We start from the raw sequence: 26409 nt of genomic DNA on the forward strand, positions 1-26409 counted from the left end.
GTTACTGTTAATAGTTTACTCAAAGTCCAAGCCCCAGTGTGATCCCAGCTCCTGTGTTTAGACACACCATGTGTTTGTCGATACATAAACCCTCTCCAAAATTCTGTAACTAGAAACTTTACAAGGAAGGATGGAAACAAAACTGTATATTAAAAGGAATGGAATCCAGAAAGGACTATTAATAAAATATTGTCCTGTAATAGTTTTAGTAGTCTAGCAAAGGAGATGTAATAATAGAATTAGCGCTGGAAAGCTGTCAAAGTGCATTGTGTAACTGAGCGTGGGACTGTGTGTCAGGAAATCATCTCATCCCTTTTCTTAAAGTCGCTTATTTTTTAAGCTTCCAAGTCGCAGTATTGTTGTTTTTCTATGCCAGTTTTGTGTGTGTGTGTTTTCATATTTTTCCCTATGTATTTTTACTTATTCTGTAATTTTGGATATGTCTATGAAGCTTCCTCACCAAGTTAGAACAATCCATTGCCTATTTTATATATGTATTTAAAGCAACTGATTTTCTAAACTAATAGTGAATACTTGGTTTGCAAAGTAGTATACAAAAGATGGTGATGGACAGGGAGGCCTGGCGTGCTGTGATTCATGGGGTCGCAAAGAGTCGGACACGACTGAGCGACTGAACTGAACTGATAAAAAAGATAACTATCCCCAAATTATATTATTTATAGAAAATTTATATTGTGGAAAAGTTGTCATTAAAGATACTTGTAAGATCTTTGAGACTGTCTTTTTGATCTGATTCTTATTGTGTTAAACTGATGTTTATGTATTAAAATTTAGATTGACAGGGTAATGTGAATATGTGAATTGCACATCTGTGTTTAAATAATAATAGGAATTAAAAACATTGTAGCCAACGCTGAAGGGATATGTGTAATACTTTTTAGGAAGAAAGTGTAAATCTAGGTACAAGCATTCTGTAGCAAATACTGCAAAAATAAGTTTGAAAGACTGAACTCTTCCTCCCATTGAAATGAACATGCAGTATCATCTGCGGTGCTGTTAGCTGTACTGAGTAGCTAGTCGTGGACAGTAGTTTGGTCAAGTGCAACACCTTGAGTGTCTTACTGGGCAGATAACAGAATGACAACTGTACATGTTACTGAACTTTGGTGAGCAGTTTATTTTCTCCTTAATACCCTATGGGCTTTCAGGAAGTCTGGAAGAGAAAAATGACTTTTCTTTTTTAAATGACTTTGTAGTTACTTTGCCTTTTGAGAGAAGACAGAGCAGCAAAGATAGGCTGACCTGGTACTAATGACTGGAAAGACCATTTATGCCAGCCAAAGCTACCATGAGCTGTAAAAAGTCTAATCAAACTGTATTCCCTGAATTTACTGTCAAAATGGTAGAGACATACTGACAACCTCCCAGGTGTTTAAGCAGTGAGCTTGACAGCGTGGCTTAGTATTACTATACATGTTATGCATCTGAAAGTTTTTAATAAAAGAACTCTAGCATGGAGAAATTACACATGTAAAGGAGCGAGGGCCTTTATGTTCTTGTATAGTTTCCTTCTGTGCATAGTTATTTAATGTTCTAGATTTCCACTATTTCTGAGGATACAGTCCTGAATATTGCTTTGGTTCTGCAATCAAGTTCTGTGTAAGGAATGCTATGTGTTGGTAGTAAAAATTTATGTTATTAATGCCAGTTTTAGAATGCTAAAAAGTTAATTTTAGAAAAACTTAAAAAATTTTAAATCTATTTATGGCTGTGCTGGGTCTTTGTTGCTGCATTGGCTTTTCTCTAGTTTTGGTGGGCGGGGATTACTCTCTACTTGTGGTGAATGGGCTTCTCATCGCAGTGGCTTCTTTTGCTGTGGAGCAGAGGCTCAATAGTTGTGGCATACGGGTTTAGTTGCCCCATAGAGTGTGGGATCTTCACAGATTAGGGATCAAATTCGTGTCTCCTGAATTGGCAGGCAGATTCTTTACCACTAAGCTACCAGGGAAGCCCCCAAAAGTTAAGGCAGAAAGTATCCTTGAGTTGAGACGTCTGAGGTATACTTTCTGGTTTTTGAAGTCTCCATTTTTGTTTAACTGTAATGCTGTACCACTAGCATTTTGAATGTTCACACTGCTTTTGCAGTTATAGGATGTGGTGAGATTAATAATGTTCATTGAACTCCTAAAAACCAAGAATGAACGCAGCAAACACACCCAGAGACACGTGATTCTCTATCAGGCTATATCCATGAACAAGCATTGCCCTAAAGTGAGCTGTTGTTGGCAAATAGAATGGACAAGGTTATCTTTGGGGTGGAGCCATGTATCTGTGAAACTGCAAAAATAGAGGATCTTCTATGTTCTCAAATAAAAGCTCCCATTCTAGTCAAACCTCTCTTCTCTCCATCCTCTCTTCTTCTCTAGCATGAATATAACTCTATTTTGCCTCTATTCTATAGATGACACTTTACCTGGCTTATAGTCTGCCTCTAAATTGACCATTCAGAAGCTTTGTTATCCTTAGGTCCCCAAACCTCTAGGCATTTCCTGGGCAATATTATACTTGTGATTAAATCCAGCAACATAACTGAGAAAACATCAATGGCAAATGTCAGTATTCTATCAAATTTCAGAAAGTAACTGCTTCCCCAAAATTACTGTTAAAAGATAAATTTCCAAAAAAGGTAAAATCAATAAACATGTGTTAAGGATTTTACTTGAATCAATAAAGAAGTAACTGGTAAGATGTGATAACCAGTTCAAAGTAGAATTTAAAGACAGATACATTTATAGATCTAGAATATTGAAACTAATATATAAATGGAGGGAGAACTGGACTTTTTCCTCAGTAAGGGAGATAAATCAGTTGCATGCAGAATTTGCATGTCTATAGACAACAGTTAATTTTTTTAATGCACTAAATTTTTTAAATTGGAGTTTAGTTGTTTTACAGTGTGGTGTTAGTTTCTGCTGCACAGCTAAGTGAATCAGTTATATGTATACATAAATTCCCCTCTTTTTTGGGTTTCCTTTCCATTTAGCACAGAGCATTGAGTAGAATCCCCTAAGCTGCACAATAGGTTCTCATTAATTATTTATTTCATACATAGTAGTGTATATGTCAATCCTAATCTTCCATCTCACCCACCCCTCCTTCCCTTCCTTCAGTTCAGTTCAGTCAGTCGCCCAGTCGTGTCCGACTCTTTGCGACCCCATGAATCGCAGCATGCCAGGCCTTCCTGTCCATCACCAACTCCCAGAGTTCACTCAGACTCATGTCCATTGAGTCAGTGATGCCATCCAGCCATCTCATCCTCTGTTGTCCCCTTCTCCTCCTGCCCCCAATCCCTCCCAGCATCAGAGTCTTTTCCAATGAGTCACCTCTTCTCATGAGGTGGCCAAAGTATTGGAGTTTCAGCTTCAGCATCATTCCTTCCAAAGAAATCCCAGGGCTGATCTCCTTCAGAATGGACTGGTTGGATCTCCTTCCTTAGTGTCTGTTTATTTGTTCTCTGTGTCTGTGCCTCTGTACATCTGTACCATTTTTCTAGATTCCACATATATGCTTTAATATATGATATCTGTTTTTCTTTTTCTGAATTTACTTTACTCCGTATGACAGTCTCTAGGTTCACCCATGTGTCTAATTATGTGAGTTTGTTATTAGTTATCTACAACTTACAGCATTTTACAATAGCTTCCAAAGAATCGGATAAGTGGGACAGGTGTGCTCTAGATTATGCAGAAAACTAGATTACTAGTTTTCTGTTGGAGCATATGTTTTCCTCCACGTTACATGAGAGCAACTTCACAGGAAAAAATTCTTTTAGGTTAAAAAAAAAATGGTTTTTTACACTTCAGTGTAGTAATGGTTGTTTATTTTCTGTCTTTATCCTTGTTCTTATCTTATGGGTTGTGTGGTACTCAGTTTTCTTATTGTTGCTAAAATTATGTAAAGAACAGTTCCTTTCAGTTTGACGTTAAATGCTTCATTTACTAGACCCTTGGTGGCAGTGTTGATTGCTATGCCTGTATTACTAGTATCCTGGACATAAGTGGCCTTTAAAATGGTTAACGCTGAAAATTTGTTTAAGGGAGAAACCACTTTGGAAGACTCAGCTTCCTGTGTTTGGGTATCAATGAGTAGTTCTTCTAATGTAAAAGGAGAAATTGCTGACCTTGCTCTTGTGTTTTGGGATATGATGCCCAGGCATTATTTCTACAGAGACCACATTTGCTTGGTGTGAGCATGTGGCTGGCTCTGGGGTTCTGTGCTGCTATTTTGGACGTCCTGGCTTTGACTTCAGTTATCTTATTTACTAGTTTGGCTTTTCACTGGGCACTCCAACCAATTCCCTTCATATTCATTCATGTGTTTCCAGTTCAGATAGTTGTCTTTAGTCCATACTGGGCTTCCTTGGTGGCTCAGATGGTATAAGAATCTGCCTGCAATGCAAGAGACCTGGGTTTGATCCCTGGGTTGGGAAGATCCCCTGGAGTAAGAAATGGCAGTATTCTTGCCTGGGAAATTCCATGGGCAGAGGAACCTGGTGGGCAACAGTCCATGGGATCGCCAAGAGTCAGATATGATTGAGAGACTAACACTTTCACTTTCTGAGATTTATTTCCTGTTCTTGGCCAGTTACCTCTCCTGTTGTCTCTGTTTTGTTTGATCTTCTTCCCTTCTCCTGATACCTATGGACACTGTTCACTTACCATCTCAAAGAGCTCAGCCCTCAGCTGCCCAGGGGTATAGACACTCTTCTCTGCTCAAGCCTCTTTCAATTGCTTCCACCTTTTGACTAAGCCCACTGAACTTTTGGCAGAAGAAGGACTGAAGCTATATAATGGCCCTCCCATATGTTCTTGGAAGAAAGTGTGTTAGAATAGGGGCTGGGTGGGTGGTGACACATTGAACTACATGGTGATTGGCCAGCTTTTTTGGTAGGGAAATATTTACCTTCTTCAGAAGCAGTTTATGTTCTGAGAGTCTCCTATTACTAGATGGAGGAGTGAGTTAATTATAAATATTAAATATTCTGTATATTAGTATGTAAAATTTCTATTTTATAGGTAGTAACTGACCTCTGGTATTACCTAACTCCAACCAACTCTGACAAAGACTAAGGGATCATGTGTACAGTAGTCTTTAAATGTCTTTTTATTCAACTAATAAAATATATATTGCCATTTACTATGAATGACACCCTGTGCCATATGCCTTACTATTTAAAGAAATAAGTAGGCTGCTGAACTCTTACAAAGGAACAGTGGTGTTGAAACTGCAGACTGGACTACAAGGGAAGTAAAAGCTAGAAAAATACAGCCTGTAGCCAACTGTATCTAATTTTAATGGGTTTAAAACTACAATGATAATTGGTATTTGAACTCATAATTCTAGTTCATTTACTTTTTGTGAATTCAAAAATAGCAACATGTTATTAAAGAAGTTACTTGGATTTTTTAAAAAACTTTTTCTAGAAAATGGAAAAGTTCTCTAATGAATGTTGTGATACTTTGTAGAAATGCTGGCTACATGCCAATTAGGTGATTTTTCTCAGGATAAATTATCTCTGTTAGTTAGTTGTGAGGTCAAGTGTAATATTTTTAACCCTTCGGCAGGTTGCTTTCCATTGGCAGTTATTTTTACGGAGACTTGCAGGCTTTCGTAAAAGTCAGTTCAGATTCTATGGCCATGTTTTCTAGTGAGGACAGAATCTCTGGGACTTGGCTAGACTCTTGGCTTTTAAAGAACAGAGTCCATTCAGGTGGCCTTAAGGAAACAGGAGTGCAGGGATTCTGAGCTTTGTCACTGTTTACACTGTGGGCTGGATAATTCTTTGTTGTGGGCTGGTCCTGTGCACTGTGGAATGTTTAGCCGCGTCCCTGGGCTCTCCTCACTGGATGCTAGTTGCACTCCCTTTCTAGAATACACAAAATGGTTCAACATTGCCAGATGTTCCCCAGGGGTCGAAATCACTGCCAGTGATTGCAGGATGCGATTGTGTGCTCAGACGTGTCCGATTCTGTGCAACTCCATGGACTGTAGCCCGCCAGGCTCCTCTGTTCATGGGATTCTCCAGGCAAGACTACTGGAGTGGGTTGGTTTTTCCTCCTCCAGGGGATCTTCCTGACCCAGGGATCAAACCCGCAGCTCCTGCGACTCATGCGTTGCAGGCGGATTCTTTACCACTGAGCCATCTGGATACCCAGTGAGTAAGGAAGGCAGGAATATCAGCTCCACAGCAGGCTCCTCTAGAAGAATAGGAGATGGAAGGTGATCAGAACACTCAGGACGTATTAACAGTATCATCCCCTCATCTGGAGGCGGCCAGTGTAGGACCCTCTGAGCTTTAAGCATTCTATCTCTGCTTCTACTGCTTTTGTCAAGGTTGCTCTCTTCTCTCCTCCTTGTGGTAAAAGAGAGAAAGTATTGCCCCAGGTCGACCTCCTTCTTTGTGTTTGATTATAGCATTGTTATTATTATTAAAATCATACATACATATGACACGACAACAAACAAACATTTGTATGGCACACAATGCCTCCCCCAGAGGAGTCTGCTGTTACTAGTTTGTTGTGTATCTTCCCAATACAAACTGATTTACATCATTCTTTTTCAAGGCTATAGAGTAATCTGTTGTATAGACATACTACAATGTATACAATAAGAAGACAGATCACTTAAAAAAGTTTAGACATTGCTTCCTAGTTCTTTTCCTATTTCCTGAAGGAAGATTGCTTTGATTTGTACTTTTATTCTACACAGCCTGATGCTGTACATGTGGCAGCTTAATAAATACTCATGGATGAAAGGTTTTCAGTTCAGTTCAGTCACTCAGTCGTGTCTGAGTCTTTGCGACCCCATGAACCGCAGCACACCAGGCCTCCCTGTCCATCACCACCTCCTGGAGTCCACCCAAACTCGTGTCCATTGAGTCAGTGATGCCATCCAGCCATCTCATCCTCTGTTGTCCCCTTCTCCTCCTGCCTTCAATCTTTCCCAGCATCAGGGTCTTTTCAAATGAATCAGCTCTTTGCATCAGGTGGCCAAAGTATTGGAGTTTCAGCTTCAACATCAGTCCTTCCAGTGAACACCCAGGACTGATCTCCTTTAGGATGGACTGGTTGGATCTCCTTGCAGTCCAAGGGACTCTCAAGAGTCTTCTCCAACACCACAGTTCAAAAGCATCAATTCTTCTGTGCTCAGCTTTCTTTATAGTCCAACTCTCACAACCATACGTGACTACTGGAAAAACCATAGCCTTGACTAGATGGACCTTTGTTGGCAAAGTAATGTCTCTGCTTTTTAATATGCTTTCTAGGTTGGTCATAACTTTCCTTCCAAAGAGTAAGCGTCTTTTAATTTCATGGCTGCAGTCACAATCTGCAGTGATTTTGGAGCCCCCCAAAATAAAGTCTGACACTGTTTCCACTGTTTCCCCATCTATTTGCCATGAAGTGAATGTTGAGCTTTAAGCCAACTTTTTCACTCTCCTCTTTCACTTTCATCAAGAGGCTCTTTAGTTCTTCACTTTCTGCCATAAGGGTGGTGTCATCTGCATATCTGAGGTTATTGATATTTCTCCCGACAATCTTGATTCCAGCTTGTGCTTCCTCCAGCCCAGCGTTTCTCATGATGTACTCTGCATATAAATTAAATAAGCAGGGTGACAATATACAGCCTTGATGTACTCCTTTTCCTATTTGGAACCAGTCTGGTGTTCCATGTCCATTTCTAACTGTTGCTTTCTGACCTGCATACAGGTTTCTCAAGAGGCAGGTCAGGTGGTCTGGTATTCCCATCTCTTTCAGAATTTTCCACAGTTTATTGTGATCCACGCAGTCAAAGGCTTTGGCATAGTCAATAAAGCAGAAATAAATGTTTTTCTGGAACTCTCTTGCTTTTCAGTGATCCAGCGGCAATTGTTGGCAATTTGATCTCTGGTTTCTCTGCCTTTTCTAAAACCAGCTTGAACATCTGGAAGTTCATGGTTCACGTATTGCTGAAGCCTGGCTTGGAGAAATTTGAACATTAATTTACTAGCATGTGAGATGAGTGCAATTGTGCAGTAGTTTGAGCATTCTTTGGCATTGCCTTTCTTTGGGATTAGAATGAAAACTGACCTTTTCCAGTCCTGTGGCCACTGCTGAGTTTTCCAATGATATGCTGATGACAAATATTTAACAACTGCTCTAAAAAAAGAAGCCCCAAGTTATAGCATTTGTAGATTTCCAAGATGTGAATATCCCACCAGAGTCACTTGAAAGCTAAGAAAGTGACATTAGGAAGCGTTAAGTTTGGGTGTTGACTAGTTTTGTTTTTCATATAATTTATCTCATTGTAAGGTTATATAGTTTAAATTTTAATAATGACTGTTTTAACAATAAACTTCCTAAATCCTGAAAAGTGAAAATTGGATTTCCCGAGTCAGTATCCAGTACCCATTGGCACGGGTATCCCTGATTCCATATAGAATGTATTATGTGGTTCTTGATAATGTCTCCAAACGGTAATGCTGTCTTTGATAGTATTTTAGAATCTCAGTGTTGTGAAGATCTTTAAAGGCTATCCAGACTTAACATTGTACCTGATACTTGAATTCCCTCAGTGACATTTTGACTAAATGATCATAACTCATTATTATTTCTTGAATAGACCATTCAGTCTTTGGACCAGTTTATTACAAAGCTTCTTCTGTTTGTTAGGTTAAAATTCATCTTTTGGGCATTCACCATTTGATTCTGTATACCATCCCGCCCTGCATCATAAAAAAGAATTCAAATACCTCTGTCTTGTGACAACTCATCAAATATGTGAAATCATCTATTCTAATTTCTTATTGAGAGTTTTGTTCTAAAATGCCATTGACTTATTGAGACATTTCAGGGTGTCTGCTTCTTCCTTAAAATGTTGCACATTGATTTGAATAAAGCCTCAGATGCCTGGTGGTCATCTGTGAGGAGGAAAGAGAAGAAAACTTCCTTAGTTTTATATACTCTACTGTAAATGCAGCCTAATATGACAGTACTTTTCTTTCTGGTTCCATAATTCTATTAACTGACACTGAGTTTAATATTGATGAAAACCCCTAAGTATTTTTCACATATGCTTCTGTTAAGGCCTGTCTTTCTCACTCTTGATTTTGCAGTTTTGGTTTTTTTGGGAGTGGGGAGGCAAATCAAAACTTTCTATTGTATTCACTAGATTTTCATCTATTTTTATAGACCCAAATCCCAGCCTTTCAGGACTTGCTGGGATTGTGATTCTTTCAATACATTTCCAACTTTTCTTGGCTTCATATGATCTGGAAATTTGATGAACTGACCAACATGGTTTTCTTCTGATTCTGTGATGAAATGCCCAAGCTTAAGAGAGCTCAGGAGAGAACCAAATGGCTTTCTAGTAGTCTTTCCCTTTTGCTTACCATTCATCTATTTATGAGCAGCTTAGGAATTGTCTTTATAACAATGATCCATGTACTCTTGTCTTTTGTTTATCTCAATGTGTCCAGCTGTGTTCCCTAGAACACCATTTCTTCTTCATGTTAGCAAACAAGTTTCAAGACAAGTTAGAGATGCACTGAGTAAGCAGATTTATTTACTGTAGGATATGTGTATTGTGATCTCCAAAATGGGGAATATAATGTATCATGTTTTAAACATTTATGGTCATGAAACACTTTTCTGTTTAGATAAAATTATATGTCTAAGAGCCACCTGTTCATGGGTGGATAAATGCTTTCATTAAACTAGCGTGTTCTGTCTTCAGATTGGATTGTGAGAGCCACCTAACAGCATTCAGATAACTTAAAACATTCTTCTTTCCAAGTATAGCCCTGGTGGCCCAGGTAGGTCTCCTGCCTGCAATGCAGGAGACCTGGGTTCAGTCCCTGCAGTTGGGAAGATGCCCTGGAGGAGGGCATGGCAACCCACTCCAGTGTTCTTGCCTAGAGAATCCCATGGATTGAGGAGCCTGGCAGGCTTCAGTCCATGGGGTTGCAAAGAGTTGGACACGACTGAGCAACTTACTGATCTACTACATAGTATTTATGGGTTACAGGTGTACAGTATAGTGAGTCACAATTTTTAAAATTATAGTCCATTTGTGGTGGTTATAAAATATTGGCTATATTCTCCATGTTGTATAATATATTCTTGTAGCTTATTTTACACCTAGTAATTTGTATCTCTTATTCCCTTACCTTTATGTTGCTCCCTTTCCCCATTAACAATTTTTCTCTTTTTATGCCTTTTGATTATTTTTAAGTTATAAAAAATAACTTCACAGTGAATAATCTTATATCTTTATGCCTTTGTGTGGATTGCCTATATTACCTATAAGTAGAATCGGTAATTCAAATATTATGAATGTTTCTACATCCCATAATGCATATGAATTACATAGAAAGTGAATAAAAGTGTTGCTCTCTTGGTGCCCTCTCTAGCATGGTAGGGAACTCTTGAAGTGGGGTGGTAATACAACCATAGTAAGAGGAATTAGGAAATGGTATTTTAAAATATTTAAAAATTCTTCTTGATTCTATTCTTAAGTGAAATCTCCTCATAATTCCTTCCAAAGTCTGTTCATTTTTTCACCCTTTAGCTTAAGTTTAGTTTTTGTGCTATAAATGGGAAAATACTGTAGTTTTGTAAGTACAAAAGAGTGAGTGCATGCTAAGTCACTTCGGTCATCTCTGATTCAGCAATCCTATGGACTGTAGCCTGCCAGGCTCCTCTGTCCATCGGATTCTCCAGGCATGAATACTGGAGTGGGTTGCCATCACCTCCTCTAGGGGATCTTCCCCACCCAGGGATCGAACCCATGTCTCTTATGTCTCCTGCATTGGCAGGCGAGTTCTTTACCACTGAGCCACCAGGGAAGCCAGTAATCTGATTATAATAATCATTTCTGAAGCACTTGACTGTTCTTGAAGTTTTGTCCTGAGGCTTTGCAGAAACTTTGATTTCTGTTGCTTTTATTCATTGGAAAGATGGATTTAAAATGCAGCCAGAAGCCTATCAACATTCTACTGTATTTTTGAATATTTGAAGAATTGCTTAGTATGAACTTTATTCTTCATATAAAAACAGGATTTCATGGAGAGGTGAACTAGTTTCAAAAATATATTTGAAGCAAAAACATAATTTAACAGTGTGACTCATCAGTTTCCCATTAGGTTGGTTTTCTGTTGCCTGCAAGATGGCATATTGACATGTTCTGGAAACTCAGTGAGAATACATGATTATATTAATGGAATTGCATTTGACTGTAACTTAGAAAGAACGGTCCCTGTTCTAGAGGTTTTCAGAGAAGAGAAGTGTTTTTAAGGAAGAAAGTTACTAGAGTGACTAGGAAATGGGCTTATATTACTACAAAATTGAGCTATAGTCTTAAAACAAAACACCTTCTATTAATCTCTTTATTTTAGTTGTTTTTGTTTAGTCCCTAAATTGTTTCCAACTCTTTTTCGATCCCATGGACTGTAGCCCACCAGGCTCCTCTGTCCATGGGATTTTCCAAGCAAGAATACTGGAGTGGGTTGCCATTTCCTTCTCCAGAGGATCTTCCCACCCCTGGGATCTAACCCATGTCTCCTGAGTCTCTAACACTGGCAGGCGGATTCTTTACCACTGAGCCACCAGGGAAGCCCCTTTACTTTAGTGTCGTTCCTTATTAACTAGCTGGGCATAATCTGTTAATCCAGTATTTGGGGGGAAAACCGATTAATAACCATTAAGAACTTGGAAGTGGCCTTTCCCATTGAAAGCTATTGTACTTCGTGCATATAAAAATATGCTTTGAGTAGATTATTAGTTGTGACCATTACGGGACCAAGTTGCCCCTTTAGGGCACAGTCAGCTCAGATCCATGCGCCTTCCAGAGTGGACACTCAGGCCAATTAAACATTCCAAAGGTGGCTTGAGATATGGAGTGCTAGTCCGTCCTTGCAAAGTTAGAATTTCTACTGTTTGATTAAAAAGCAATCTAAAAATGTCAAAATAACTGTTCTTCCCACACCTCCAACTTTAAAAAATACCTCATTTATTTGGAACCTAGGTTTTCTTTCCTGTTTTTGGAAAAGAGAAAAATTCTAAAAATATAGCAAGCTGATGTCAGGGATTTGTTTTTTTTTATTTTTTTTTTAGGGATTTGTTCAAGACAGCAATTTTCAGGTCGTGACATAAAGTCAATTCATAGCAATCTCATAATCTATAGTTGCTGGGTTTCATTCTTAATCACAAAAGAAAAATTAAACAATGTCTTAAAAAGTCGTAGGTTTTTTCAGTAGGTCTTTCTACTAGTGTTTGGTGTAAGAGGTCTTCTGACTCTGATTATTGAGATTTTTAGTAAAGCCAACACAGAACAAATGAAGAAAATAACCGACACTAGCCTTGACATCAACATGCGCTTCAATCATGGTCTGCCGTTTTTTTTGATCATAGAGTACATTTTTTATAAGTAAGATCCATACCACAGAAGTTAGTCATGCAGTTTTTTTCCTCTGAACATCCTCAGTAATTCTCTTGGATTTTCTGAATGCAATTATCATCCTGCAGATCAGCAAGGTTTGTTTCAAAAACATGACCCTTGAGGCCATCAGGTCAATTTTGGTTTCTTGAGTTCTTGTGACTAGTGTTTTCCATAGTTCTCATAGCTCGTGCTTTCATGTCCTACCAATCTTTTTTAGAAAATAGATCAACCATTTTCTTCTTGGCTCCGTTTTTTCTGCCTTCCGTAAGGCTTTTGTTCTTGCCAGCCGCCATGGTGCTGCTCGCAGAGCCAAAAGGGTGTGTTTCCTTTAAAATTGATAAGATTCAGGTTAAGCATTTTTGGCAAGAATATTTTATAGGCAATATTGTCTCATTCTTTGTTGCTTTAACAGCTAAATACAATTCCACTGAATGGATGTATAATTGAAACAAGACTGTCAATGGATAAACATTTGGGTTGTTTTTCACCTTAAAATATCTTTAAGTAGAGTAATGCACTTTGGTAAAGAGAGGAGAATACTTAAAATTTGCTCATATTTTCATCTTCTTTGTTCAGGCCTGTTGAAGTGTTTAATATCTGTGTGTTTTCTTCGGTCCTAAAGCAGACCCAGAGAGTGAGCATTCACTTGTGTGAAAGACAACAGTTTAAGGTCAATGAAAATGTTTGAATCTCAGTGTGATTATTTAGGCTGTTAAAAGGATCATCACCAAAGAAGAAAGTGTTTTTGCATTGGCTCTGTTCTGAAGGCTTCTGTGAGAATATGCTTGCTCTGAAGCAGGGGGGTGTAGGTCAGTTTGTGGAAGACCTCTATGAAAAGTAGCTTCTTCATAAGATGATGTAGACCCTTTGCTAGCTGCTAGACCCTGGCACATCTTTCAGTACCCTTAGAATCATTAGATTGGGATTTCTTTATTAGATCTGACTAAGGGGCTTCCTTGGTGGCTCAGAGGTTAAAGTCTCTGCCTGGAAAGCAGGAGACCCAGGTTCAATCCCTGGGTTGGGAAGATTCCCTGGAGAAGGAAATGGCAACCCACTCCAGTACTCTAGCCTGGAGAATCCCATGGAGGGAGGAGCCTGGTAGGCTACAGTACACAGACTCGCAAAGAGTTGGACACGACTGAGCAACTTCATGACACAACAGTGATTCATGTTTGAACCCTTAATTGTAGGATTTTTTTTCATAAGTGGTCTGTTTTTTAGAAAACATATTTTTTAAAAATATCTTTTATATTAGATTATTTGCTTTTATACACTTTTTTTTAACTTTTCAAGAACTCACAGTTTGCTTTTAATTATGAGAGAGGTGTATATATATATATATATATGTATATTTTTAAAAATCACAAAATAACCTTCTTAATGGATAAACACTAAATCAGTTGCATTCCTTGGTCCTTGACTATGAAAATCTCATAACTACAGTTTAAAAAGATTTTAAACTTAAACATTAAACCAGTTGTAACAAATTGGAGGATTAGTTTACTTTCTTAAAAAAAATCATTTGTTGAGAGTTCTTCAAGGGAGGTGAACCCCTTGTCCAAGTCACCAAATTCTTCATGAACAGAATTGAAACTGAAAGGTAGTCCTTGGGGGAAATATTCTTATTTTAACTACCTCATTAAGAGAAGGCTGTTTCTCATAATTAGCCAGACCTAAGGACTCAGTATAGCATATTGTAAATTTTCATAAGAAATGCATTTCTTATATGTATGATAGTATATTTAGTTCTTTAGAATTCTGTAAGAACTGATAAATGGCCATTCAGTTCTATAAAATAGCTTTCATAGGAAGAACATAAAAAACATTTCTCAAGAAACTATAGGACTAAATTTAAAAAAATATATAGTTTAAGGCATCTAGCCTTTTTCTTTGATGAAGCTGCCAAATATTTATTTCAGTATACCATTTAAAAATATATGAAATATGAATGCTAGACAGAAGATATAATCATTGTACATTTATAAAGTTCCATAGTTGCATGCTGTCTGACTAGTAGACTATAATGGGTTTGAAAATGAATAGATCAAGTTCTATTATTGTGTTTGCAGAGAGGTGGCCTGGATTGATGTGCTGATTCAACTCAAGTTCATTAAAATAACAGCACATATTGAGTTTAGAAAATACTCACATGCAAGTCATGGTGTAACATAATGATAATAAGATATATTAATTGGGCCAGAAAAACTAATATTGAACTGCAAGAAGTAGAATTGTTGCAGGAAAGGGGACCCCTTCCAGGGCCCTAAATTGGGCTCTTGTCTAACACTTGGAAATGAATTGTCCGAGGAGACACATGTGCTGACAAAGCAAGAGATTTTATTGGGAAACAGCACCCGGGTGGAGAGCAGTAGGGTAAGGGAACCCAGGAGAACTGATCTGCCATGTGGCTCGCAGTCTCGGGTTTTATGGTGATGGGATTAGTTTCCGGGTTGTCTTTGGCCAATCATTCTAATTTAGAGTCTTTCCTGGTGGCGCACGCATCGCCCAGCCAAGATGGATGCTAGCGAGAGGGATTCTGGAAAGTGGACAGACACGCGGTGTCTCCTTTTGACCTTTCCCGAACTCTTCCGGTTGGTGGTGGCTTATTAGTTCCGTATTCCTTACCAGGATCTCATGTCATAAAACAACTCACGTGAATGGTTACTAAAGGGCTTGGCCAGGGTGGGCGGTTTCAGTCAGTGTGCTTCCCCTAACAGAATCAGATACATGGAAATGATCTCAGTTCTATGAAAGACTTCCAAGGCATTGATATTTACTACTAAGTGAACTTTCTCTATGAACTATGTGTTAATATTTTCAATAAAGACTCTTATTTGTTATTGAAGTGTAGGAAGCCAGATTTTCCTGGGACATTGTTCTGATATTTATTACAGGAAAAATCCAAATTAGTTGCTACATACTTTGAGAAGAAATTCTCTTTCAAAACTGGAGAAATCAGTAAGATTTTCCTTCCTCCCTCTCTTGCCCCACTCCTGCCTCTTGTCTTTCAATCAGGCTAATTACTCGAAGCAACTGCTTATTTGAGGCTTTTTGGAAATTAGTATAAACGTGTGAATGATGACGGACTTTACACAGGGGTTTCCTGTCTGGTTTGTAAAATATATTTTCATGGAGAAAACAGAGGTGCTAATCCCACTGAAGTTTTCAATCATCCCTTTCAGAAGCACAGGCGGAAGGAGAAGGTGAAGAGGAACATACAAGGCTGCATTTGTAACTTGTGCCTGGGACAAGTAGGTAGCAGTTTCCCTGTGTGATGCACAGACAGAACCATGCATGTAGTATTTTGTTTAGTTTTGAAGGAAATACTGACAAATGAGAGCAGTTCTAGAGAGATGAAAGGCAATGAGGATGAAAGACATCAAAAAATATATTTTTTAACATCTGAAATTTATCTTAAAGGAATAACAGCAGAAGAAAATAGGAACACTTAGCTTGAAAAAGACAAGAGCTAGAGATGGTAGTGATGTTAAGGAAGCAGGGTGGCTATTGTCAGATGTGTGGTGGACCATGTCTGCTTAGAACTGCAGAGCAGAACTTGGATCTGGGAAGAAGTTAACAGGGATAAATCTTGGTACCTACTCTACTCCCAACAACGTTCTTGTTTAAAAATGGCTTCCTTTCTAACACAACACTGTAAGTTAACTACATTTCAGTTTTTAAAAAGTGGCTTCCTTTTGCTGTGGTGGGCTGTCTATCATGGGGAGACTTCAAGAATGACAGTGAAAATAGTTATTAATTGCCTACTATGTGTCAAGCACTGTCATAATCTTTATCTTTGTAAAGTGAAGGTGAAATTTGCTCAGTCATGTCCGACTCTTTGGGACCTCAGGGTCTATACAGTCCATGGATTTCTCCAGGCCAGAATATTGGAGTGAGTAGCTTTTCTCTTCTTCAGGGGATCTTCCCAACCCAGGGATTGAACCCAGGTCTCCTGCACTGCAGGTGGATTCTTTATCAGCTGAGCCACCAGGGAAGCCCAAGAATACTGGAGTGGGTAGCTTATCCCTTCTCCAGGGGATCTTCCTGACCCAGGAATTGAACCTGGGTCTCCTGCTTTGTAGGAGGATTCTTTACCAGCTGAGCTACCAGGGAAGCCCCTTTATCCTTGAGGGCTTATCATCTAGTAAAAAGAGACACGTGTAATAAGCATAGTTAAATGTTATCAGTTCTGTGAGAGCAGTGTAAGCAGAGAAGAGTGAGCCAGGGAAGACTAGAGAAGATACTGTCTTTGAGGTTAACACTGGACAGTGTATGGGCATTTGCCCAGAGGAGGGAGGCTGAGAGAGGACCCTCACATGGCTTCCTCTCAGAGGTTTTGTAGGAAGGCGTTTACCGCTTTGGCAGCAGGGTGGTGTGTAGACAAACCCCAGGGCCTGTTATAATTCTATAGCTCTACCAATGATTGCCTTCTAAAATAAAACTTTACAGAGAGAAACCTAACATTGCACTCTATTCTTCATTTTGCCTGAGGTTGAATGAAATTGTCATTTCTGGTAATATTTCTTATATAAAGAGACAGAATTATTACAACTCTTCGGGAAAATGCCTGTTGGCAGTAAAGAGCACTTGTTTCCAAGGGAAGACAGAGTCCCTTTCCAAATCCTCTTTTCTTCTCCCTCGGGCGCTTCTGCATATTCTGTAGTTGACTACATCCACTGTTTTCTATTCTGTGTGGCAGGATGTTACAAAGAGGGTCCCTCATATCTCTATCTTGCTTTGTGTCCAGACACACTAATCTTTTTGTTAGGTCGTGGTTGGTCACTTCAGCCTAAAACCCCATGAAACCTCTGGGGAAAAGTGGTCAGTGATGAACTTTTGTGACAGACAGACATCAGTTCAAAGCCTGTGCAGTGTTAGGGTTGACGGAAGCTGTAATGGCCCATGAGAAGAGGCTCACAGGGGGTCCTTTTTCAGGGCAAAAGGACAGATGGTTTTCTCTACTCGAGATCATACACAATGCACAATAGCTCCAGTACTTGCTCCTAACCATGTTACATGCCCGCCTTCTTCATGACGGGAATGGACACTTTTTATAGACCCAGCAGGGGGACATTTACTCGTTGCTGCTGTTCTTTTCAGCTGTTTTGTCGGTAGGCTAAGCCTGCCCTTTTGTAGAGGGACAAAAAGGGATTTAGTAAAACACTGGCTCCATAAAGAGGGTCATTGTGTATACATGTACCTTCCATGTAAAAACTAACGTATTTTAAACACAGTCAAAGGAAAGTTCAACAATCAATAACTCTGGGTCTCAATTATTTGTGGTAAAATATAGTCAATGGTTTTTATTGTTTTAATGCATGCTGAAAATTTTCATAGAGAAAGTTAATCATCTGTGTATTATATAAGATACACAGTATATTATTTCTAGACAATTTTAAGTATCATAACCACATGTACTATACCAAGCTACTTAAATATCTATTATACCAGTTTTAATTGCTGAATTTAGTCATAATTTTTCAGTTATACATAGAATATGGTTTTCCATTTATACTTTCAAGTGTCCTAAATACTTAATTTAGCTTTACAAAGAAAGAGATAGCTTTGTATATTTCTTTGAATTCTTAGATTATTTGTTTTAATAGACATTAATTGGAAAGATAATTTCTAGCATTTTTATGCGATTGCTTCTGTCCCGTAGGACTTGGCATATTTCCTACATATTCAACAATATTAATATAAAATATTAGATGAAAGAATTTTATATAAATTCACTAAATGATTAATTAATTTATTAATTAATTTCCAATTAATCTGTGGAAATGACTTCTCCCTCTGTAAACCAGTCTAAAGCTAAAAAGAATAATATCGGTTTAATTTATTAGAATCTTATTAAATTGTGTATTTTTCTTTTCATCTCTTTCTGTTATATCCAAAATTGGAAATTTGAGATGAAAATAATCTTTACACAGAAAATTAAGGTGTTTTTAAATTAAAGAACCAGAAAAGCAGATTTTGAATTGAGTTTTGATTGTCAACTTTTTTTCAAATTGAAAAAATAAAACATCTGATTGATAGGAAAATAAAATATACTTTGACAGATTGGAGACTGTGTAATATAAATACAAAGGAGCATCGCATGATACATGACTGATTTCTAAGGTGAGTGGTACTGATTGTATATGCTATCAGGAGGAAAGAGGATTTGCGTCTGTGTGTCCGGGGATCCTGTGTTTCACCGTGTAAAGGAGAAATGTCCTTTAAAAATTCTTTGTTTTTACACTCATTTGATCTCTACAGCAACCTGGACAGCAGGTATGACAGGCATTATTATCACAATTTGCACAGAAGAAAACCAAGACCCACAGGTAATGCCACACTTGTCCAAGTTGGAGGTATCAACCTTTTCTTTTTCTGATTGCTAGGATGGGTCTTCTGCTTAAGTACAGAGTAATAATTTCCTTAAAATAGGATTGCTGACACACCGAGACAGGTGGCCATTAGTACCTTTGATGCTATTAGAAACCATTGGGTCAAACATAATTGCTTTCAATCAACTAATTACATCTATTCAGAAGTAATAATCATATGAAAACACATTATTTTGAGAACTTGGTGTATTATTATCTTCTGGCAAGTAAGAAATGCAAAAGTTTCATTCATTTTCTGTATATTAATGATTTTTAAGCAGCCCAATTTGCTGATGTAGTTCAGTGCCAATTTGGTTCTTCCATAAGACTATATAAGATTCTATGTGGTACTTGGCAAATTTGAGGTAAATTTGAAATTTCAATTATTAGCATTTAGTTCAATAAAAATCTGGGGATATATTTCTTACACAATCAACTCATGCTTAGTTTTTAAAAATCTCATTACTTTTTGTTGGAAGACTTAGTCTTCCAATTTGGTGACTTAGTGACTTCCAAAGTACTGACTTAGTAATTCAGACAATTATAATAATCTTTCTTTTTGTATTAATTGAGACTCTGGTGAGATTGGAGTATTTTGCTGAGCTGGGTGGGGTTACAAAGGAAGCAATCCAATGTGTGGCATCTAATGTCTCTTGATCTTCTCTGTCTGGAACTTAGTTCAGATATTACCCAATCCCTTACATCTCTACCTCTGGTGGTTCTTCAAAAGGCCGTCTGAGGACATTTCTAAAATGCAAGTCTTATGTCATGCTTAAATATCTCCATTCACTCACCATGCTTTTAAAATAATTTTACTTTATTTATTTTTGGTTGTGCTAGGCCTTCGTTGCCGCTCTGATATTTTTCTCTAGTTTCAGTGAGTGGGAAGGCCACGCTCTTTTTTTGGAGCACAAGCTCTTGGGCGCATGGACTTCAGTAGCTGCCACTCCCAGGCTCTAGAGCACAGACTCAATAGCTGTGGCACACGGTCTTAGTTGCTCCAAGGCCTTGGGATCTTCTCAGGTCAGGGATTGCACCCGTGTCTCCAGCACTGGCACATGGACTCTTTACCACTGAGCCACCAGGAAAGCCCTCCCCATTGCTTTTAGGATGAAGCCCACTTGACACCGTGCTTATAGTCTTCATTCCCTCAGATATGCTGGTTTCTACTTTGTGTCTTTGCTTTCTTATTTTTGCCTGCAGTGTTCTCTATTAATCTCTGCCTGCTTATGCTTCAAAATCTGCTCAAATGTCAGTCCAGGTGACATGCCTCCCCCCAAGTCTTCCAGGCATAGTTAGAACCTCTATTGAGGATTTCGATAGATTGCTCTCATAGGAATACTTCTTCACATCTCAGTTATTTATTTGGGGGCCTGTCTACCCTACACAGTGCATCTCTCATAGTGTATACTCAGTGAGCATTTGCTGGAGAATCTCTGCTTTCAAAGAGCTTTATGAAGAGTTGGGTAACACAACTATCAATTAACTCAGGTTACAAAAAAGATTTTTTGGCTAATCGTAGATAATGCTGTCATGATTACCTTAGTTTCTATATCCTTTAAATTATGGAGTTGGATTAAATTATTTCCAAAGTATATACTTGCTTAAAATTTGGCCATTTAAGGAGAGGAAACTCCAGTACTTTGGCTACCTCATGCAGTTGACTCATTGGAAAAGACTCTGATGCTGGGAGGGATTGGGGGCAGGAGGAGAAGGGGACGACAGAGGATGAGATGGCTGGATGGCATCACTGACTCGATGGACGTGAGTCTGAGTGAACTCCAGGAGTTGGTGACGGACAGGGAGGCCTGGCATGCTGCAATTCATGGGGTTGCAAAGAATTGGACACGACTGAGCCACTGAACTGAACTGAACTGAAGGAGAGTAACAATGTGATATATTTTAATAATGACATGTAGGAAGTGGTGTTTCATTTGCACACTGTTCCACACATTAAAGAAAAACTTCAGCCCCCTCCATGATTTCACTGTGATACAATTGGAAAGAGGCTTCTTGATTCTTAACCCAACTTTTCAAAAATTTACAAAAATGCCCTGCATGCTAAGTGAAGACTTTCAGAGAAAAAGTCTTTACAATGAAAACATTGGTGGAATTTTGGAAGGATTTAGTTTCCCTCCCCCCACCCCTGCTGATTCTTTGAAAAAGTTTAGCATGAACACTATAAAAATTATATGCTTTCTCCCCAGGTTCTAAGTCACATCTTAAAATTTGAAGTAAAAAGGAACTCATCAGTATGAAAAATAACTATGGTGTCCAGGGTTGAAGTTTTTTACATAAAGAATTCCCTGGAAAGGTGCTGGTCAAATTTCTCTTCTGCACAGTTCATAGCATGTAACTGGTATTCAATAATATTTAATATAATGAATTACAGAGTCTTTGAAAATTTAGGCCTCTAAAGACCAAATCCAAGATGGTAGATGGGATTTTCACATGACTGTGAAGACAGGGTAGAAGTTGACATAGTTGGCCTCCTGGGGGTGTTTCATCACACAAATGAAGGAGCTATATTCACTTAATTTATTTTAGCGAAAGAAAGACTATTCTCTTTAATAGCCACTTATTTAAGGCCAAAGGGTAAAGAAGGCCAGAGGAAGTGATGTCAATTTCAGTTAGGTTCTATTTTATAGAATGTAGTGCACTATAAAATTTGGCATTTTCTCTCCCAGCTTTTTTTAACAGCCAGCATTATTTTATTTGCCTTCATTAAATTTACATTTTAGCTTCTGCTCTTCTATGTTGTTAGGAATTTTGCATTTAAGTGTTTTTGAGTAAAAATAATAAATGGAAAAGAAAATGGCACTATATTCTAAATTAATGCAAACAAGAAAGTTGATTATTTTTCACGGAGGCAGCAGTGGTGTAGCCAGTGAGTGAACGTAGGCTTTGGAACCAGATAGAACTGGCTCTGATGCTCAAACTTACCAACTGTTTGACCTTGGGCACATGACTGAAATCCATCCAGCCTCAGTTTTCTCATTCATAAAATAGAAATGCTAACATCCATTAAGAATTAGGAACAAAGTATAGTAGGCATCTAGCATCATGCTGTCACACAGGAAGGTGTTAAATAAATGGAATAGAATAATTTTGGTGGCTAAGTCGTAGAAGCCTCTGGTCTTTAAATTCTAGTTTTTATTGAAAGAATTACATTCCATAAAATTTTCAGCACCTAACACTTAGCCTGACACATGGCAGAGTCTCGGTAAATATTTACCAAGTAAATGAACTAGTGTAATTTTGTGCAAGAAGGGCCTGCTCACGTAAACCATTGGTGTTGTGTAGTATAAATAGTAAACAGGGAAAACTAAGAAAAAGGTCAAGAGTGGAGTGTGTGTGTGTGTGTGCTCAGTCATGTTCAACTCTTTGGATACTCCATGGACTGTACCTGTGGAATTTTCCAGGCAGAATACTGGAGCTAGTTGCTATTTCCTATGCCAGGGGATCTTTCCAACCCAGGGACTGAACCCGTGTCTCCTGCATTGGCACATGGATTCTTTACCACTGCACCAACTGGGAAGAGTTGGAGAAGTAGCTCTAAATGCCTGAGTGTCATGAAGCAGGCTAGACTGCATCCTCTGGGGGAAGGTTCCAGGAGAGGGTCCTCCCCCTTAATTCTCTACAGATTTATGTGGATGGTGAAGGGGCAACATGGTGAGTCACCATGAAGGAGGGAACCAAGAGGAGGCGGTCTCCTTAACAAGGGGTGCCGTCAGGTCTCAGAGACTGGGTACCTTCTGTTAAGCCAACTCATGCTCTGAGGCCAGCCTTGTGCTGAGGCCTGGATGTATGGATTTGCCCTCCTGAGCAGTGGAAGTAGTCCCATTTAGCAAATCCCTTTTCTGGTTCATACATACTAGGTTATCATGACTGACTTTTAATCTTTTTCTGTTTCATAAACTTAAACAGTATTAAATTTGTGCATGTCTTTGGCTCCACTTATTTCATTTCAGAATAGTTTATTTTTGAAGGAGTTACCCAGGTTCATTGTACAAGAATATAAAGATAAAAGAAGTATTTTTTTCCTAAAAATCTGCTCTTTTCTCCAGAAGACATCACAGTAGCCTATTTCTTGCATAATCTTTCCAGAGGTGGCTTATGCATGCAAGTATTCCTTCATGGCTCAGACGGTAAAGAATCTGCCTGCAGTGTAGGAGACCCAGGTTCGATCCCTGGCTCAGGAAGATTCCCTGGAGAAGGGAATGGCTACCTACTCCAGCATTCTTGCCTGCAGAATTCCATGGACAGAGGAGCCTTCTAGGCTACATCCATGGGGTCGTAAAGAGTCAGATACGACTGAGCGACTGTCACTGTCACCTTTTTGGTTCATGTATGTTCCATATGCTTTATTAGGACAGTAGTCACCACTTAGGACCTCACAACAGCAGTAGTTTGCAACATAAAGTATATACGAACCTTGTGATTAAATGTGCATAAGTACCTACCCTAATTGTAACAGTTTCTTGAAAAGAAAAAACAATGGGAAAAAAGTTCAAATAGCTGCAGATAGACATCCTTTGGTCACTCCAGTCTCTTCATGCATATGCTATTACCTGTGGTGAAAATAATTGAGCTTTGTTCAAACAGTGTTGTGTTTGTAATACACTGCAAATATTCACACCTTTTAAAAAATGTTTAAAGGTGAATTTCCGTCAGTGTGATGATTTACTTATAGTCCAAATTTTATGGTAACTTAAATTCGGCATTTTAAAGTTTTAGATTTCTTTCTCCCAGATAATCTCTCTTACAATTTTTCCATACTAACAAAATAATCTTGATGAATGGATGTCATAAATAGACAATATGAGCTAAATCCAAACCTCAGATAAAGTCTAATTTGATTAAAGGTCTTTTGGGTAGTTTTGTACTGTGTTATTCATAAAGGACATATACAAAGCTGTACTGACTAAATTAAAAAAAAAATATGAAGTGTGAAATTTTTTTGTTTGACTATTATGCTGAAAACTGACAATGGAGTTTTGTTTAAGTTGATCAGGGACATTGAATATTTTTAAAAAGTTGGCTTATTTCCTAGTTTCTTTGAGTTTTTTTTATTTTTTTTTCATTTTTAGATCCTTATAAATACAATTGAATAGTAAAGAACATTTAATGTTTTGAATGTGAAAAGAACTTTTGTGTGTTTGGAAAACTTTTATTCAAATAATGGGTAAATATGGGATTTAAGCAGATGTATTACGCTCTCTTATTTTGTCAGTCATAGGAATGAGAGCTTGGGCTTGTATTTGCTACCAGTAGGGCTAGATAAATGGAGGTTTCTGATAGTGTATTTGGAAAGGTGACTAAAAGGACAGTTTTTACAAACCCATCAAAAACTCTGTAGATGTTTCCCACTGATTTTAAGAGCTGTAGCTCAGCATTTGGGTTCATTAGCTTTTCCATCATGTGATTTAGGATGATCTCAGATTCAAGTGATGTAGTTTAATCTAATTAAGACATAATGCAGAATAAGCTTGAAATACAATAGTGAAGGCTCTCAAAGAACTCCCAAAAGGCTGACACAATGAAAGTCCTGGGTTCAGTTTATAACCAAAATTACTACTTGTTTTTCACTTGAACAAACATGCAATTCAACTGTACAGAAAAAGATTTGTGTCTATATTTTTATGTCACTTTTCCTGTGGCTGAGAATAATCTTTACCCTGTCTTCTACAGTGAATACTCATTTATTTGTCTTTTTTTCCGCCTCAGAGAATACCTCTTTTGGGGAGGGGGGAGCACACCGCTGGGCCCACGGCAATGAAAGCACCAAGTTCTAACCACTGGACTGCAAGGGAATTCCCAAAAATATGTAACTAAAAGTTGGTATTTACTAGTAAATGGGTGTAAACATTATGTACTGAGGAGGTCGTGCTGACTGGTCAGGAGGCACCCATTTAGTTTTGAAGGTTCGCCCTAGATTATTAACATATTCTTTCCTGGCTTCTTTATCTCGACAAACCTAGTGCCAACAACGAAAGCAATCTATAAAGTATATTTTGAGGTGAATGGGGAGTTTTTAGGATATTGGATGTTATGCTTAAAGCATAAACTCGGTTATTAGCATTCTTTCTTTGATATATCCCATTTTTATGCATGTTTCTGAAGGTCATTTATCTTTGCCTCTTTATTTATAGAGAATAAGAGTAGCTTCCTTAGCTGCTCTTCCATAGCCTTCCAGAAAATAATAAAAGTATTAGCTGATACGCTTTATACCAAGTATCAAGCATTAAGTATTTTTCACATAATATCTCAGTTAATCCTTACAATAACCTATTAGCCCAATTTTGTAGATGGGATAAATGAGCCCCCCAGGAGGCTAAATAACTTTCACGTATCAGGTACTTTTTAAAATGGAGGTTCAGTTCAGTTCAGTCACTCAGTCTTATCCAACTCTGCAACCCCATGGACTGCAGCATGCCAGGCTTCCCTGTCCAACTCCCGGAGCTTAGTTCTTAGTTATTATGGAGTCCAAGCTTATACTTCTTAACTATTATACCTATTGGGAGCTTCACCAGTGGCTCAGCAGTAAAGAATCCACCTGCAGTGCAGGAGCCACAGGAGACATGGGTTCAGTCCCTGTATTGGGAAGATCGCCTGAAGGAGGGCATGGCAAACCACTCCAGTATTCTTGCCTGGAGAATCCCATGGACAGAGAAGCCTGGTGGGCTACAGTCCATAGGGTTGCAAAGAGTTGGACGTGACTGAAGTGACTCAACAGGCAAGCATGTATACTTATTACCATAAGAGACTATTAAAAAAAGAAAACTTTAGCAAAGTAAATATTTGGAGGTACTGTTAGTAGCAGGAAGGATGCATAGGGAATAAAAGAGCACCTGGGAGAAGAGGAGTGTTGAAAAGAATTATGTTAATATGTTGTTGTTTAGTTGCTCAGTTGTGTCCAGCTCTTTGTGACCCCATGAATCGCAGCATGCCAGGCCTCTCTGTCCCTCACCATCTCCCGGAGTTTGCTCAAACGCCTGTCCATTGAGTTGGTGATGCCATCCAACCATCTCATCCTCTGTCGTCCCCTTCTCCTCCTGCCTTCAGTCTTTCCCAGCATCAGGGTCTTTTCCAATGAGTCAGCTCTTCACATCAGGCGGTCAAAGTATTGGAGTTTCAGCTTCACCATCAGTCCTTCCAATGAATATTCAGGAATTTCCTTTAGGATGGACTGGTTGGATCTCCTTGCAGTCCAAGGGACTCTCAAGAGTCTTCTCGAGCATGAGTCTCCGTCTTATGTTAATGTGAAAGGACTGCAGAAAAAGGGCTGTATTCACTGAAATGGCTCCTGTGTAGTTTCTGTGCTTTGAAAACGAGTATACCAGTAAAATTCGATACATCATGTAATGCTTTAATTTTTTTAGGTTGATTTTCTGAGTGTTTATCTTCTTAATGTTGCCTGTTTTTAATAGCCATTTAGTATGCAGATTATCAGAAAAAGCAGATCAGTTATTCTGAAAGTGAAATTTTAAAAAGTCTGGTGGTGTATAGCATGGGGCCACAACAATGTCTGTATTGGAGAATAATCCTGACATTCATTCGTATTCTGCTGTTATATCTTTAATTCCTTGTGTAGTTCAAA

General features: G+C 38.5%; 1 protein-coding gene, 1 non-coding gene and 1 pseudogene across 2 annotated transcripts in view; 2 read left to right on the top strand and 1 right to left on the bottom strand.

Annotated features, from left to right (window-relative positions):
* COL25A1 (collagen type XXV alpha 1 chain) overlaps positions 1–26409 on the top strand; it is a 509464-nt gene that overhangs the window by 13392 nt on the left and 469663 nt on the right. The gene's annotated exons all lie outside the window — the stretch shown is intronic.
* LOC133250064 (small ribosomal subunit protein eS1-like) lies at positions 12266–12731 on the bottom strand (annotated as a pseudogene).
* Positions 13392–13463, top strand: TRNAS-GGA (transfer RNA serine (anticodon GGA)). The gene has a single exon. It is a non-coding gene; the product is annotated as a tRNA-Ser (tRNA).

Source organism: Bos javanicus, chromosome 6 (genome assembly GCF_032452875.1).
Source record: "Bos javanicus breed banteng chromosome 6, ARS-OSU_banteng_1.0, whole genome shotgun sequence".
Lineage (NCBI taxonomy): Eukaryota > Metazoa > Chordata > Mammalia > Artiodactyla > Bovidae > Bos > Bos javanicus.